We start from the raw sequence: 6,571 nt of genomic DNA, 5'->3' as shown, positions 1-6,571 counted from the left end.
GTTGTGTAAACCATATATCCTTGTCTTTGTGACTCGTTGTGTAAACCATTTATCCTTGTTCTTTAGTCCTTGTGACTCGTTGTGTGGACCGCTTGTCCTTGTTCATTAGTCCTTGTGACTCGTTGTGTAAACCATTTATTCTTGTCTTCCACCCTCTCAAAACAAAACCACCATACTTGACAAGGGAAAAGCAGCCGAAACCTCACAAAAAAAGACCATGCCTCTCAAAAAATGTTACCAATGCCAAGGTTATGGTCACTTTGCCAAAGAATGCCCAACCAAGAGAGCCCTTAGTAGCTTTGAAGTGGTTCATTGGGGTGATGATGAGATCCTTGTGTGTGATGAGGAAAGGGAGGGAACGGACCATGAAGAGGATGATGTGGTTATGCCGGATGCGGGTCTTAGCTTGGTTACTTGGAGGGTGATGCATACCCAACCCCAACCCTTGGAAATGGACCAAGGACAACAAATTTTTAGGTCTAGGTGCACCATTAAAGGAAGGGTTTGTAATCTTATCATTGATGGAGGGAGTTGTACCAATGTTGCCTCTAGTACTCTCATTGACAAGCTATCATTGCCTACACAAGACCATCCTAGTCCTTATAAGCTAAGGTGGCTCAACAAAGGGGCTGAAGTAAGGGTTGATAAGCAATTCTTGGTTCCATTTTCCATTGGTAAGAACTATGTAGATGAAGCTCTTTGTGATGTTCTTCCAATGGATGCTTGTCACTTGCTACTTGGGAGACCTTGGGCGTTTGATAGGGACTCGGTTCATCATGGTAAAGACAACACCTACACCTTCAAATTTGGCTCAAGAAAGGTCATCCTAGCACCTTTACCACCTGTTCTCAAGCATATTCCAACACCTTCCATGCTTGAACCATCAAAGGAGGTGTTACTAATCAATGGGGCAGAAATGTTGCAAGAGTTAAAGGAGGATAGGGATGTGTACGTGCTTATAGCCAAGAAAGTGGTGGGAGAACAAGAGAAGGGGCTGCCTAGTGAGGTCCAACGTCTACTCAAAACCTATGGTGATGTGTTTCCAAATGAGCTCCCTAGTGGCTTGCCTCCTCTTAGAGGAATTGAACACCAAATTGATTTCATTCCGGGAGCTACTCTACCCAATAAGGCAGCCTATAGAAGTGATCCTAAAGCTACTCAAGAATTGCAACAACAAATTGGAGAGCTTATGAACAAGGGTTTTGTGAGGGAGAGCCTTAGCCCTTGTGCCGTTCCAGCCTTGCTTGTGCCCAAGAAAGATGGGTCATGGAGGATGTGCACCGATAGTAGAGCCATCAACAACATAACAATCAAGTATAGGTTTCCTATACCAAGGCTTGATGACATCCTAGATGAGCTTAGTGGAGCCAAACTGTTTTCAAAGATTTATTTAAGGCAAGGTTATCATCAAGTAAGAATCAAAGAAGGAGATGAGTGGAAAACCGCATTCAAGACAAAGCATGGGTTGTATGAATGACTTGTCATGCCATTTGGTCTTTCTAATGCACCAAGCACTTTCATGAGGCTTATGAATGAAGTGCTTAGGCCTCACTTGGGCAGCTTTGTTGTTGTATACTTTGATGACATCTTGGTGTATAGTCCTAACAAAGAAGAGCACCTCAATCATTTGCAAATATTGTTTGACACTCTTAGGGAACACAAGTTGTATGGGAAGCTTGAGAAGTGTTCTTTTATGCAAAGTGAAGTCCAATCCTTGGGTTTCATCATTTCTGACCGTGGCATATTGGTTGATCAAGAGAAGATTAAAGCAATCAAGTCATGGCCTATTCCTAGGAATATCACGGATGTGAGGAGCTTTCATGGGTTAGCATCATTTTATAGGAGGTTTATCAAGGATTTTAGCACTCTCATGGCTCCTATAACTGAATGTATGAAGAAGGGGGAGTTCAAATGGGGAGATAAGGCTGAAACTTCCTTCAACACCATCAAGGAAAAGCTATGTGAGTCTCCTATTCTTGCTTTACCAAATTTTGATAAGTTGTTTGAAGTTGAGTGTGATGCTAGTGGCATTGGCATTGGGGTTGTCCTTGTTCAAGAGCACAAGCCAATTGCTTACTTTAGTGAGAAATTGAGTGGTGCCAAGCTAAATTACTCAACTTATGACAAAGAGTTCTATGCCATTGTAAGAGCCTTAACTCATTGGAGCCATTACCTCAAGCCAAGGCCCTTTGTTCTTCATTCGGATCATGAGGCTCTTAAGTACATCAATGGGCAGCATAAGCTCAATCATAGACATGCCAAATGGGTTGACTTCTTACAATCATTCAACTTTGCAAGCAAGTACATAGAAGGGAAGGATAACGTGGTTGCGGATGCTCAATCAAGAAGGTTCATTATGTTGAGTTACATGGAACAAAGAGTGCTTGGATTTGAGCACATGAAAGAGTTTTACAAAGAGGATCCAGATTTCAAGGAGTGGGGGTCATTGCAAAATGGACGAGCAAAAGGGGGTCATTACTTGGTCCAAGAGGGGTTCTTGTTTCGTGGAAACCGTTTGTGTGTGCCAAAGAGTCCCTATAGAAGCTTGTTAGTAAGAGAGGCACACTCCAATGGTCTTGCCGGGCACTTTGGCATTCAAAAGACCTATGACATACTCCAAGAGCATTTCTATTGGCCTAAGATGCTTGGGGATGTCCAAGATGTTATCAAGAGGTGTGCTTGTAACACCCCGTATTTTATTAAGTTGGATAAAATTCTTTTAATTGCTATTTTGAATTTAATTACATCATTTAACGATTTATATATATATGCTTAGCTAATTAATTAATTTAATCATAATTCGATACGTTAATTTTAATAATCATTAATAAGTTTATTTAAAGTTAGTTCGAATTTATTGAAGTTAGTTCGGGTTTATTTATTTAATAATTTCCGTTTCTTTACGAGTCCTTATGAAGTTGTTTTAAGTGAACCCGAGATGGATTTTGGGAACAAAACCGTCCAATTAGCTATTTTGAGCTTATTTCACTAAATTAGTAATTTTTATTAATATCCGTTAGTTTTGTAAAAATCGCTAATAATTCCGATTCAAGCTGATATTGTATTATTTACGTTAACTAGCTGAGTTTATTTTATTTTCACTCATTAAATTTATTTATTATTAATTCCGTTTTATTATTGAAACTTTTACTAAAAACCGATTTTATTAACTCGAGGCGGTTTTAAAAACGAGCGAAATTACTTAACGATGAAGTAACGTACGTATAATTAATAGCTAGCAAGCTAGCTGGTGTCTCATTATTATTATTATTATTTTATTGTTGTTGTTGTACCCCGACCCTACCCTCCTTCTTTTCCCTTCCTTTTCGTGAATCACCAGCAACAACAAAACAATAGCAATTGTTTCATCAACCAAAAACGACATCAACATCCACCATTTTCGTCACTTCAAACCTCAGATCCCGGCCCATTTCTCAACCAAATTCCGTAATTTTTGTACCATTCTCTTCCCCTTTCCTTCCTCCTTTTAAGGTAAGAAAGTCTCCTTTTTGTAGTGGTTTCGTCTTTCGCCGTCTTATAAAAGTGTCGTCTTTTAGCTTCTTTATTCCGTTTTCTTGCCCTTTTATGAAGGATTCGAAGACCCGGGGTGAGGCTCGTGCCTTGTGGACCATTTATTCGAAGAATAAGGGGCGTTTAAGGTAACACGATTTTACCGATCCTAGTATTTTTATTATTATTCGGGGTTATATGTTTATTTGTTATTTATAATACTAGCTTTTATATGTTCTACTCCTAAACGATTTTATGGCGAGACAGGGGACTTAGTTTCGTTTAATGGAGTGCCCAAGTTGACAGAAAGTGATATTTGGTGATGAGGTTATTTAGTGTCATATATAGTCAGATGAATGTTGGAGTACATATTCAAAATAGCTGTTGATTATTTTGCGTTTAGTGGGTTGTTTTCCAAGCTTCATATCGGAAGCCAGCTAAGAGTATTTGGGTGTAAGTTTCGGGACTGTTTTAAGACGGAAAGTGGACTGTTTTTTTGAGTCGGTTTTTCTGATAAAATGGTGCCTTTCAGGACTGTTTTTGGGGCGTAAGAGTGACTGGTATAACACGATTTTCTGGGTGGGAAAGTCGACTGTTTTGAACTCGGCTTTGGAGCCGTTAAAGGGACTGAACTGGTCTCTGTTTTGATGGGTCTGATAAGTATTAACAATTATTTAAGTGTCGGCGTCTCACGCTCCCAACTCTTCCAGGTTTGAGAATAGTGAACAAATTACTCCATGTCGCATTTAATATTAGAAATTACTGAATTACTACTATCGCTCGGAAAGATATCGCTTTGTATTATTGAATTTGGCTTAAACAACTATCCCTTTGTATACGTTTGATCTTTCCCCATCTGTTTACATGTTTTCTTTTCAATGGGCTGAGTTGTGTTTGAAGTTATAAACCCGTCCTATGGACTGGTTGGTCACACCGATTTTTTGGGTTATAATGGTGGCTGTTTGGGACTGGGCAGTGGCTGCTGGCCTAGGCAGTGGCTTGGGTGAGTGCAGCCTTAGCCATAGGTGGCTGTTGAGGCGGAAATAGGACTGCCCAAACGGTCCTTGAGTCGTGGTTATGGATTTCTTTAGGCGCCTAGTTTAGTTCATTTGAAATAATTATATTTCCGACTCATATTTTATATAATGATAATTCGTTAATATCGTCCTTTCACATAATTATTTTAGGTGACTCATATGTGGTTGAAGATGAAGAGTAATTTTGGGTTTTAGAAGCTTTCTCAAGTTTATTGCTTGTCTCTTTGCTAGCTTAAGGTAACTATTCCGAGTTACTCGACGAATAAATGTCACATTAGTAGTTAATGTTGTGCTTGTTGTTTGTTAAGTGTTTAGGGATTGATAATGTGTTACTTTCGTTTTTCACATGATAGAAATTAGAAATAGCATGAGAATAATATAGCGATAATTGTAATGTTGGATGATTATGCCGAAAATCGAGCCTTGGTCCCTTTGATCGATTCGATGTCGATCAATTGTGTGATTGGTCACCAATTTAACCCGTACTGTCGCAGGGTCAGGTTGCGGGTAAAAATTCGGTTGGATGAAATTTTGAATGAATTAGATAATCGGCCTTTTTCTTGTTTTAGGCCATCTATTATATTTTTATTTCACATGTGTAGTTAATTGATTTAAGTAGCTTCTTATATTGTAGAAACGGCCCTAGATTCCCCGAAACCTTTAATATGGTTAATATTGTTAGAATTGGAAATTGGTATTGAATTCTTATTGAGGACACTTTGTTGGATTTGTATCTTTGAATAGACAATTATATAGCCTTTCACATGATAGAATGTTAGAATTCATGTTGGTAAGTGGGACTTTTTGCCCTCTTATGGTTAAGTGGGTGTCTAAATTGACTGGTGTGGTGAGTCTTGTGTGGTGTGGGCTAAAGTATTCAAGTCTGGACTAGTGGGACTAGGTCCTAGGTGAGTATTTCGGCCTTCATCATAGATAGGTCTTTATAGTCTTGACGAGTATATGTTCACTGCTTGATAGCCTTTGTGTTTCTGACTAGTGGATTTATATCCAAGTTGGGGCATGACCTCGGTACTTATTTTGATAGTATGGGGTCGGCTTAAGTACTAGCCAACCCTTCGGTGGTGTCCTTAGGGTACTCACTTCACTTTGTTTTAAAAAAAGTTGTGGGTCTTGGGTGCGGTGGTGTGTATCCGCATGTCTAGGTCTGCGCAGATTTTAGGCTAGGGTTGTGTTGTCTCTTGGCCATGTTTTCTTAATAGTAACCGCTGAGCCAAGATACCGGTTCGATTACCTTCCCTACCTCGTGGTGTAGACTCGAGTTACAAAGTGACTATTGACCGTACTAAGAACTTATGCCTGTCTTTGATATATTGCCCTTTCTTGTATGGTGATTCTATGAATCATAGAAGGTGAGATGCAAGCCGGCTATGGTTGATAGAGTTTGGATTCCTGGATGTTATGTGATTCACATGATAGTGTAGTATGAGTCGGTCTAGTATTCACATGCTAGGACTATGTGTTGTTATATTGTTGTTCACATGATAAGCACGATTGTCTAGCATTTATATGCTAAGGCTATGTGTTATTCATATTCATATTCTTATGTTTACATGTTATATTAATTATGACATTTCGTGGCTGGGAGAACTCGGAGTTACTCCCCACTGACTGTGGCTTTCGTATTTGTATAAAATGCGAATGACAGGTAGGTGATGCATATATGGGGTACATGGACGAGCTAGCGAGCAAAGTAACCTTGGAACCTAGACTGGTTTTATTTTATTGTGACCCTTAAACCTTTTTATGTCACATACATTTTAGGGACATATGTCTCCCTTTCTCATATTTGGTTTGTATAACTTTCTTTTCGCGACTTTAGCGATGTTTCATTCTTGAGATTTATTTTGGACCTTGCATGTTTGACACCTTCCCTTTTGGATATCTTTATAACAGGTTCAGGTTTTAAAAATTACAGGTTTTTACCCAATTGAACCTATTACAAACATATCCTGGCAGTTTTTCTGTAGAATTACGTGTTTACTTTTCCGCTATAATTGAGGGTG

The 6,571-nt window shown here is 39.1% G+C and overlaps 1 long non-coding RNA gene across 1 annotated transcript; it reads left to right on the top strand.

The window, feature by feature from the left end:
- Positions 1-3,560: 3,560 nt before the first annotated feature.
- Positions 3,561-6,431, top strand: LOC141598200 (uncharacterized). Its single transcript, XR_012523319.1, has 3 exons — positions 3,561-3,659; positions 4,698-4,784; positions 6,214-6,431. It is a non-coding gene; the product is annotated as an uncharacterized LOC141598200 (long non-coding RNA).
- The last annotated feature ends 140 nt before the right edge of the window (positions 6,432-6,571 follow it).

The sequence above is a fragment of the Silene latifolia genome, chromosome 9, assembly GCF_048544455.1.
Source record: "Silene latifolia isolate original U9 population chromosome 9, ASM4854445v1, whole genome shotgun sequence".
Lineage (NCBI taxonomy): Eukaryota > Viridiplantae > Streptophyta > Magnoliopsida > Caryophyllales > Caryophyllaceae > Silene > Silene latifolia.
This window is presented reverse-complemented; position numbering and strand designations above follow the sequence as displayed.